This window comes from Triticum dicoccoides, chromosome 2B (assembly GCF_002162155.2).
Source record: "Triticum dicoccoides isolate Atlit2015 ecotype Zavitan chromosome 2B, WEW_v2.0, whole genome shotgun sequence".
NCBI classification, from domain to species: domain Eukaryota; kingdom Viridiplantae; phylum Streptophyta; class Magnoliopsida; order Poales; family Poaceae; genus Triticum; species Triticum dicoccoides.
Genome location: NC_041383.1, coordinates 599,845,269 through 599,856,811, shown reverse-complemented (window position 1 = coordinate 599,856,811; position 11,543 = coordinate 599,845,269). Strand labels below are relative to the sequence as shown.

Genomic DNA, 11,543 nt, shown 5'->3' with positions numbered 1-11,543 from the left:
GTACCAAGCATCCAAATTAATAGGAACGGGAACACGACCCTAGCTAGCTATGTGCTCGTGCAGGAAGTTGGTAACGCCCGAGCCAGCCAGCGCCCTCTCATGTCCTGTAGATGGCTCCTTGCTTTTATTCGGTCTTCTTCCTTCTTAACCCGGTCAGATCATGGCTTCCCTTCCACCGCTGGAGATGAAGATAGTTGTGTTAAGATTGCGAATGTATATTTCTCAACAACCAGGCGGAAACATAGGTAGTACATAGTACATACCTGGTGCACCAGCAGCATTCCCGAGCCAGTCAGCAGCAGCAACAGCAGCAGCAGACATGAACTACCAGCCTGACGATCGCCGCCGCGACGATGAAGCCAATGCACACAGTCAGGACGATGTTATCCTTTACGAACCTCCCTGCAGCGCAGCGCATCACAAGTTAGAGATAGATTCACCATGAGATCTACCGGCCGGAGTTATGTAGCAATTTTTTCGAAAGGGGGATTCCCCGGCCTCTGCATCAGAAAGATGCATACGGCCATCTTATTAACCAAATAAAGTAGTGCGAACATGGTTCCAAAAGTCTCATAAAGTACTAAAAAAGCACAAAAAGCTCACACAGAGCCAGAGAGGGCTAGAAACATCAACTAGCCAAGAAAAGACGCCACAACCGGCTGGCTAAAACTAGATAGGGATACTAAATGCCTATCCTATTACATGACCGCCATCCAAACCGGTTGAAGATATCCCGAGCTACCATCTCCCAGCGGAAAGACCTAGTAACCAAATGCTCCCTGGCCTCCGTCTGGGTTAGTAGCGACCATGAGCGGATCAGTGCCGTAGCTCGGAATAGAACCTGCAAAAAATGTATACATGATATTCTGTTAAAGACCAAATCATTTCTGCAATTCCAGATAATCCACAGTAAAGCACAAACTCCAACCCGAATATGTCTCGCTAAGTCAGGCTCAATCCCATTAAGCCATGTCCCAAATAACGCATTAACAGAATTCGGTGGGTTGATATTAAAAGCAATGTGGACCATCTGCCAAAGTACCTTGGCCAGCGGGCAATCAAAAAAGAGGTGTTTGATAGTCTCATCCCGATCGCAGAAACTACACCTAGTAGGTCCTGTCCAATTACGCTTTATCAAGTTGTCCTTAGTTAAAATAACTTGTTTATGGACAAACCACATAAACACTTTTATTTTCAGAGGAACTTTGACATCCCAAACATGCTTGGACGTAGGCATGGAGTTCGAATTAATAACATCAATATACATTGATTTTACCGTAAATGCTCCAGACTTAGTCAACTTCCAGCGTAATTCATCGGGTTGTTGAGAAAGCTGGACTTCCATCAGTCTCCTAACTAGACGGAGCCATTCTTCCCAACGATTGCCCGCTAGCGATCGACGGAACTGAATATTAAGGGGGGTAGATTGAAAGACTGATGCAACGAACACCTCACGTCATTGAACGATGCGGTACAAAGACGGGTATTGGATGGCCAAGGGTGTCTCACCGAGCCAAGTATCCTCCCAGAAACATGTACTCGTGCCGTTTCCAATAAAAAACTTCGTCCTATTAAACAATGCCTGTTTGACTTTCATAAGGCCTTTCCAGAAGGGCGAGTCAGTCGGCCGGACTGTAACCTGGGACAAAGTTTTTGTCTGGAGGTACTTGCTGTGAAGGATTTGAGCCCACATAGCATCATTCTCCGAAGAGAGCTTCCACAGCCACTTGCTAAGAAGACATTTATTCTTAACTTCGAGATTCTCAATCCCGAGACCCCCTTGGTCTTTCGGTCTACAAATGATATCCCATTTAGCAAGCCGATATTTTCTTTTAAGCTCATCACCCTACCAAAAGAAGCGCGATCGATAGAAGTCCAGTCTCTTCCTAACCCCAACTGGTACCTCAAAGAACGATAGAAGAAACATTGGCATACTCGTGAGCACCGAATTAATTAGGATTAATCGGCCTCCGTATGACATGAGCTTACCCTTCCAGCAGCTCATTTTCTTCTCAAATCGGTCCTCGATGCACTTCCATTCTCTGTTTGTCAGCCTACGATGGTGGATAGGAATCCCCAAGTAAGAGAAGGGTAACTCTCCCAACTCACATCCAAACAATTGCCTATAAGCCTCCTGTTCATCTTTGGCCCTACCAAAACAGAACAGCTCGCTCTTATGAAAGTTGATCTTTAACCCGGTCAATTGTTCAAATAGGCATAACACCAGCTTCATATTTCTCGCCTTGGCCAAGTCATGCTCCATAAAGATGATCGTATCATCAGCGTACTGAAGGATGGAAACACCTCCATCAATAAGATGAGGTACCAATCCACCGACTTGACCACTTTCCTTAGCCCTTCCTATCAAAATTGCTAACATATCCACCACAATGTTAAACAAGATAGGGGACATCGGATCTCCTTTTCTTAGGCCTTTATGTGTCTGGAAATAGTGACCTATGTCACCGTTAACTCTAATTCCCACACTACCTTTTTGCGTAAATGATTCAACCTGTCGGCGCCAGGCTTCATCAAAACCTTTCATACGCAATGACTGTTGGAGGAATGGCCATTTGACCTTATCATACGCTTTCTCGAAATCCACCTTAAAAATCACTCCATCTAATTTTTTGGAATGGATTTCATGGAGCGTTTCATGCAGGACTACCACCCCTTCAAGGATATTTCTGTCCGGCATGAAAGCGGTTTGGGACTGTTGCACCACAGAATGCGCAATCTGTGTGAGTCTGTTAGTCCCGACCTTGGTGAAAATTTTGAAACTAACATTGAGGAGACAGATCGGCCTGAATTTCTCAATTCTCACCGCATCTGTCTTCTTAGGAAGCAGTGTGATAGTCCCAAAATTCAAGTGAAATAATTGAAGTTGTCCAGAGAACAGATCATGGAACATAGGTAGTAAATCCCCCTTAATAATGTGCCAGCACTTTTTATAGAACTCTGCCGAGAATCCATCCGGTCCAGGAGCCTTATTGTTTTTCATCTGTGTAATGGCATCAAACACCTCCTTCTCCGAGAACGGGGCAACCAGAATATCATTATCGGCAGCCGATAGCTGAGGTACATCCTCAGTCCTGGACTCATCGAGGGACACACTATTATCCTCTGGAGGTCCAAATAACTACTTATAATAGTCGGTAATATATGTTTTTAGGTTATCCTGACCTAAAATAGTGCCCTCGTCTTGCTCAAGCTGAAAGATACACTTCTTTCTGTGTTTGCCATTAGCAATCAAATGGAAGAACTGAGTATTCGCATCCCCCTGGACCACTTTTCGGACTTTAGCACGCAAAGCCCACTTCAGTTCTTCTTCGCGGAGCAATTCTTTTAACCTCTTCTCCACCTCATTTTTAACCTAAAGCTCAACTGGTGATAAAATATGGGATTCGGCCTGTATGTCCAGGTCCTGTATAAGAATAAGGAGTCTATCCTTTTCAATCTTATACTCACCACTGAGGTGCTTAGCCCAGCCCCGTAAGAAGCTTCTCAAATGCCTAATCTTATTCTGCCAACGCTCAATCGCAGTTTTGCCTCCTACACCTTTAACCCATTCCCTGGCAATCAAGTCCAAGAACCCCTCGCGTTCAAACCATGACATCTCGAAGGAGAATGTGTTCTTGTTACCCACGTGGTTCGGCTCCCCTGAGTCCACAAACAATGGGGTATGATCAGATATTCCCCTCGAAAGAGCTTGCACCGTAACCAGAGGGAACTTTTGTTCCCACTCCACGCTCGCAAGAACTCGATCAAGTTTTTCATAGGTTGGGTTTGGCAGAGCATTAGCCCAGGTAAACTTTCGACCAGAAAGCTCTATCTCTCTCAGATCCAAGCTTTCAATAATGGTGTTGAACATGAAAGACCATCTGCCATCAAAGTTATCATTGTTCTTCTCCTCTCTCCTCCTGATGATATTGAAATCACCTCCAACTAAAATTGGCAGTTGTTCAGACCCACAGATTCGAACAAGGTCCGCTAGAAATTCCCCTTTAAGCTCGGGTTGTGCGGCACCATAGACCGCCACCAAAGCCCAGTTAAAACCATCTATCCTAGACCTAACTCGAAACTTCACCGCGAAGTCACCCATCACTACACTTCGGACTTCAAGCGAATCGCATCTCACACCTAGTAAGATACCACCCGATCTTCCTCGTGGTGGGAGGCAATACCAATCGAAATCAATACCACCCACAAGAGAGGACAGAAATTGTGGTGCGAAGTTATCTCTACCCGTCTCCAATAGAGCAATAAAATCTAACCTCTGCTCTAAAGCTGCCTCAGCCAAGAATCTTCTTTTAGCCAAGTCCTTCAGACCTCTGCTATTCCAAAAAATTCCTCTCATATTTCATCATGGAATTTTTTAGTGGTTCGAATCCTAGCACTCCTACGAACTGCGGAATCGGGATAAATCTTCCGTTTCCACTTACGCTTAGGTTTACTAAGCTCAGTGTCCCGGTCCTCATGACCGGGTTCACAAATATGACTAGCATCATTCTCTAGGGGTGCATCATCTTCCTCAGCGTCATGAATGGGGGGTGCTAGATCCTCACACAGATTATCGAGCACTCTAACCCCTAATGCATTAATCTCATCATCATTCATTGGTTTAACTGCTGCAAGATTACGAATAGTCTCTAAAGCACGTTCCGCCTCCAAATCTAACAGATCATTCACCGAATTGGTAATCTCACTATCCGTAGCACCTAGTGAAACTCCTAATTGGTTTGCATTATTTATAATGTCCTCATTAGAAAAATGCAATAAGGAATTAGATAGGTTGACGGACATACCAGAAGATAAAGCAGCATCCTGAAGCTTGGCCGCCCTCATAGCGCACCGCTGCTGCATATCGTCCACCTCAGGGATGTCGAGGATGCGAGCACTCATCCGTCTCCCCTCGGAGATATGGTCCGGGATCCCACCAAATGCGACAACCTCCTCCCTAGTAAAACCTGGCACTGAATCCCTGAAAGGTGGTGCCGAAGTTACCAGAGATGGCGTCTGCGGGTTCCCGATCCCCTGAGACAGGTGCCCCACACTAGGGGCCCCTGCCAAAGGTAGTGTCGAGGAGGGTGTAGTGGGGACCGCCTGCCCGCACCCTCCTCCCACCCCAGCCGCTGGCTCAGACGAAAGAGCCATCGGCGGGGTGGTCCTCCTGACCGTCGGTGGAGAGGGAGGAGACAGGGCCTCCTGCCCCGGCGTCCCCCCTAACGCAACAGCAACCTCCGTGGTTACCACCAACGGAGTAGCAGGAGCCGAGGCCTCCTGCCTCGGGCTCCCTCTCGCAGCACCGTCCGACCCCCTCGGGGCCGGCGTCACCGATGCCACCGGGATCGTTATGGGGACGGGAGAAGACGGGGCCACCTGCCCCGAACCCCCTCCCCCACAACCCAACGCGACCGCAGTCTCCGACTCCGCAGTCGCGTCCGCGTGAGGCGCCAGAACAAGAGAAGCACCCTCCGACCTCCTCTCCATAGCGCCGACCAAAGTCCTCACATGTCGTCCAGCGGACAAACCAGCCTCCCCCTCGAACTCCAACGAAGGGAGCGTGTGCTCAAGACAATTACCAGACTCAACCTGGTCACTCCAGAGTCTGGGAGGTGCCGAGGCTGGCTCAAAAGACCCAAAACGCAAAGTAGTCATGGGCACCGCTGGTGAAGCTGCGGGCTCAACCCCGGTCCCCTCCCCAGGCGACTGAGAAGGTGGGTGAGAACCGTTAGACCCCTCTCGATTGGGCTCATCTGATGGTGGCCCCTTGGCCCCCGCATTACCATCCCTGTCGTGCATGTCAACATCATTACCATTAATAGCATCAGCAAATAAATCGGTGTCCTCAAACTCGATCTCTAGCGGGAACACCTCTCCCTTATAGGTCCAGTTGACCTTATCAGGCACAAACTCAACATCCAGAACGCTAACTAAAAGCCGTGCAACCCCATGGGCACGCGTGAAAGCCATATCCACTTTTTCTGTCTTTCCAACCATGATGCCTAAACTGGCCACCACTCGAGCATCCTGCAGAGGCTTAGATGGAGCCCCTATAAACCGCAACCAGACCTGCGTAAGTGGCTTTCCTTTGGGCTCAAACTGCTTCCACTTGTTGAACTCCAGGATACACTTAGTCCCTAGAACTTTACACAAGCCAAAGCTCAATAATCTCTGCAGGTCATCAACAGATGGGAAATCAACTTTAAAAACCCTGTCCTCGATGAGCACCAAATCCCATCTAAAATCCCCGGGAGCCAGCTCCTGAAGCCTCCTCACAATCTGTGCCTTAGTCACCTCGCCCTGGGTCGCCATCACAATCCCGGTAGCCAAACTCAGGGTATCCTCCGGGACCTCTCTCGCCGCCGGGGACTCAAAAAACATAAGCTCAGCACAGTATACTCCATAAATATTCAGCGTCGGAGGCAGGTCACGCAATAACGGGCACTCCCCCGAGTCATGTGCAAGCTTGCCACATGACTCACACAGCTAGGCCACACACTCAGCAATGAAGTGGCCCTTCTCACCACAACGGTAACAAATCATCCTTTCCTTCTTACGAGCATATTTGGACGCCCTCTCGGCATCAGACCTGTCAGTAGCCTCATCCACCGTCCCAGCCTCAGAAACCTGAACACTCGCGAGAGCATTCACCACCTCCATCGCCTGTGAAGGAAGCTCAGAAGAAGTATGCTCAGACTCCTCTGCCGTAGCTGTAGGACCAACAGCCCTAGGCGGGGGCGGGCGGCGAAATCGCCCACGACCCCCACCCCGACCACCACGATGGCCACGAAAGCCTCCTCTCTGACGGTGATCCGGGCCGGAAGCCCCCTCAACAAAACCACCTGCCGGGCCAAGAAACGGTCTCTCAGCCGACCCGTCACTCTGCCAGGCATATCCACGCCCTCCTCCCGTAGAAGAGGATCCTCGGTGCTGTCCTTCACCATACGCATCATACCCATCATCCCCCCACTGGTTTCGGGGCGGATCGTTGGGCTCTTTGTTGTTCGTCTGAGTCTGACCGGACCGGTTCTGCGCCGGCCTAGCAACGTAATGGGGCGGCGGTTTGCCTGTGGTCGCTGGCACGCCTCCAGCAGGCCGAGGTCCGCCACCGCGGCCAGCCGTAACCTCGCCAGAAGCCCCCGGCGCGGGGGGTCGAGGGCCTCCACGACCCGCAGCCTGGGGAACAGAGGGCGCCGCACCTGGCGCCGGTGGTCTCACCCCACCCCGACCGGCAGCATGGGCAGTGGGCACCATGCCCAGCGCCGGCGGCCTCATGCCTCCCCTCCTAGAGGCCGGCTGCAAGGGAGCTTGTCCCGGAGGCCGCGCACCCACGGGGCACGCGCCTCGGCCTGAGGAACCAATCGCGACGGACCCAGCCGCCGGCGGCCTTTGGCCAGGCTGCACCAGGACGCCACGTCCGGCACCCGCCGCCGGCGGAGGGGCCGCTCCACCCCGACCCGCAGCGCCAGAAGAGGGCCGCTTGGCTGGCGGCGGAGCCTCCCCACGGCCTGCCATACCTGGCAGCGGCCGGATTCGCCGAGCCCGACGATCACCACAGGGAGGGAAACCTTTCGTCCCAGCCTTTCGAACCCTATAACACGGCGGCGCACGAGCGAGAAGGACACAGTTTTCCTCGTACGTGCATGAGATCACGTCGGGCTGAGAGGGCACGACGCGGCTCTCCTGGGCCACATATCCAGTCGAGTCCGGTCCAACCAGGCCCTCATCAACACCCCCCTGATGGGCCTCATACCCATGCACAATCCGACAATCGGCCCACTCCTTAACGGCCCCTTCGTGGCCCAGGAGGAGATTCAAACGATCGTTCCTGGCCGCCCTGATCTCGGCCGCCGCCCGGATCGCCGGCGCCGGCTGCGCTGGCTCCGGTCTCCCTCTCTTCTTCTTCTTCTTACGCACTACGAGACTCCAATCATCTTGCGCGAAGAAATCGGACAAAGTAACTGGTTGGATACATACCTTAGGTAGAGGCCCTTTCCAAGGCCAGATCGCCGTCGCCGCCGTCCTCCGGTGGATAATCCGGCGAACCACCTCCACCCTATCCTCAGAACGTAGCCCAATCCGCGCCGGATCATCGCCCGGCACAGTTTCATCGACCAACGCGGCGACTTCTTCCTCCGAGTATCCAGTGTTGAAAGCCTCGCAAATCACGTCGGAAGGAGTCGGCGAGTAGTCCGCCGGAGATCTGCCCGCAGGATCCCCGTCGTCGTCCTCCTCTTCATCCGAGTCCGTAAGCACCCAGAACCGCCCCCCAACACGCCTCGCAGACAGATCCGCAGGTTCCGGCCGCCGGCTAGCGACGTTCGCCGCGGGCGTCTCTCGAGTCGCCTCTGGGGTCGCCATCTTCTGTGTCGAGAAAGAACGATCAACACAGCTAGCTTAAAATGGGGAGATTTTCACTTCCCGGCCTCTGCACCAACAAAGGATGCATACGGCCATTTTAGTATGAGTACCAAGATAAACATGGTCCTCTTTTCTCTCACGGGCAGCGGCGGTGCCGATATCTCAAAGCGGAGGTAGCAGTTCGAGCCCAGAACCGCGGCCACGCTTCCTTGCACGGCGTCGGCGGTGAGCGTGAGCCTCCAGCTCTTGGCCATCTGCAGCGACGAATCCTGCAGGCACCGGGCGCACTCCGCCGGCGCGCTGTCCGTCGCGCACTGTGCCAGCATGCGCACCGTGTCGCCGTTGCTCGCCGTGGCAGTCGCGTCGGCGGCGGCCACCTGGCCGTTCGCGGACCGCGGGACCAGGGACCGCGCCACGGCCACGAGCTTCTGCACGTCGACGTTGTCGAAGCGCCGGAGGGCGTCGCCGGAGAATGTCACGCCACTGATGTCGTTGTCGTCCGCGCCGGCGGAGGACGCGTTGGTGTCCGCGTAGCCCAGGAAGCAGCCGTCGATTGACGTCTCCGCACAGGTCGGTGATCTTCCTGCCGGCGTCAGACAGGCAGCGGAAGCACGGGTCTGGCGCGGGGTCGCCGAAGCAGAGGCCGCGGGCGAACGCGCCGCCGGTCCGCATGGAGGCGAAGCCCGTCGGCGCGGCGGCCGAGGGGAGGGCGTCGAGTAGCGAGAGGAGATCGCGGCGGAACGCGCTGGTGCTGCCGTTGACAGTGGGCGTGGGCGGCGGGTAGCACTGGGTCACGATGATCTCGGAGGTGCCGGTGACCGCCGTCATGGCGACGAGGGAGACGAAGAGGAGAATGCGGCGGGAGAGCGCCATGGGAACAGGCAGCTCCGGGAAGGCAGTGGTGGAGACTAGGAGGAGGAGCCGAGGAGAGTCACCAAGGAAAGGACCAGCGCGAGCTCGGCCTCTGGTATTAATGTACGTATGGCAGGCAGCTCGCGTCGGATGCTTTGCCGCGGCATCGATTTGGAAAGGGTGGAGCGCTGCGTGGTTGCTACGCGCATTGCCATTCCAAGCAAGGCGACGACACCACCCCTCATGAAGCTGCACCCGCACTAAGAAGGGGCTCTGCCGAGCACTGCCCGTCGCCCACGCGAGCTTCCGCGCAACTTCCTCCCCCAGTGATTTACGGTTTTACCACCCAGTACAGTAACAACGTTTTTTTTTCTCTCTCAAAAAAAGTTTTTTTTTGAATGTTGATATGCACCAGTAACATCTGTTGAGGTGCAACACCTATCAACCCAGCAATTGGACCCATGGGTATCCGAACCGAATGGGTAGGATATTGGCGGTGCTCTCCGCCCATGGGTCACGCCCATGCCCATGGGTAACCCGACTATTAGTGAGTAGGATATGAGTTTGAGTTTGTGCCTGTGCGTTACCCTCGTGTCGCCCAATTTGTATTAATAATTGACTATAATATTGTCTTACATGACCTTGAGGGTGACCAGTGACGCCTCATAGCTGAGCAAGAAACGGCAGGAAGCTTCGACCGGAGGGGGGGGGGGCTTTTTGTCGTGGACAATTTCGGTTCATATGTGGGCGGAGCACCACGGAACCATTAGCACACGTATACGGTCATCATCATTCAGATTATGCAAGACATCAAAGAGCCACTCCACCCCCGTTGGACGCACAGTTGCAAGATCCAGCAGGTTTGAATGTTTTTGTATGTCTCGCCGGAGCTCCACCGCTCACCTGCAAAAAACATGGAGTGTGTTCTCCCGCTCCATCGCACATAATGGGCACACATCAACGATCTCCAACGTTCTGGTTTTCTTATTTGCCCAACTGGCCAACGAGTTCCATGCAAATATATCCATCTTGGGTGGAGCAGGGCGCCTCCATATAAGTGCCCGACATGTCGCCCATCTGGTGCCCTTCTCATTGCAACTAAGGATGGCAAGAAACGCTCGTAGAGGCTGAGACGATAAGTGCTATTCACCGAAAAGGCTCCATTCTGTTGAGCCGTCTAATACAATCCTCCGCTTGCCATGGCGATGAAGGAAATATGCCCTAGAGGCAATAATAAAGTTATTATTTATTTTCTCATATCATGATAAATGTTTATTATTCATGCTAGAATTGTATTAACCGAAACATAATACATGTGTGAATACATAGACCAACATAACGTCACTAGTATGCCTCTACTTGACTAGCTCATTAATCAAAGATGGTTATGTTTCCTAACCATAGACATGTGTTGTCATTTGATCAACGGGATCACATCATTAGGACAATGATGTGATTGACATGACCCATTCCGTTAGCCTAGCACTTGATCGTTTAGTATATTGCTATTGCTTTCTTCATGACTTATACATGTTCCTGTAACTATGAGATATGCAACTCCCGTTTACCGGAGGAACACTTTGGGTGCTACCAAACATCACAACGTAACTGGGTGATTATAAAGGAGTACTACAGGTGTCTCCAAAGGTACATGTTGGGTTGGCGTATTCCGAGATTAGGTTTTGTCACTCCGATTGTCGGAGAGGTATCTCTGGGCCCTCTCGGTAATGCACATCACTATAAGCCTTGCAAGCAATGTAGCTAATGAGTTAGTTACGGAATGATGCATTACGTAACGAGTAAAGAGACTTGCCGGTAACGAGATTGAACTAGGTATTGGATACCGACGATCGAATCTCGGGCAAGTAACATACCGATGACAAAGGGAACAACGTATGTTGTTATGCGGTTTGACCGATAAAGATCTTCGTAGAATATGTAGGAGCCAATATGAGCATCCAGGTTCCGCTATTGGTTATTGACCGAGAATAGTTCTAGGTCATGTCTACATAGTTCTCGAACCCGTAGGGTCCGCACGCTTAACGTTACGATGACAGTTTTATTATGAGTTTATAAGTTTTGATGTACCGAAGTTTGTTTGGAGTCCTGGATGTGATCACGGACATGACGAGGAGTCTCGAAATGGTCGAGACATAAAGATTGATATATTGGAAGCTTATGTTTGGACATCGAAAGTGTTCCGGGTGAAATCGGCATTTTACCGGAGTACTGGGAGGTTACCGGAACCCCCCGGTGACCTAATGGGCCTTATTGGGCCTAATGGAGGAAGAGGAGAGGAGGCCTAGGGGCAGCCGCGCGCCCCTCCC

General features: G+C 52.2%; 1 pseudogene; it reads right to left on the bottom strand.

Annotated features, from left to right (window-relative positions):
- Positions 1-292: 292 nt before the first annotated feature.
- LOC119361038 lies at positions 293-9,398 on the bottom strand (annotated as a pseudogene).
- Positions 9,399-11,543: the final 2,145 nt, after the last annotated feature.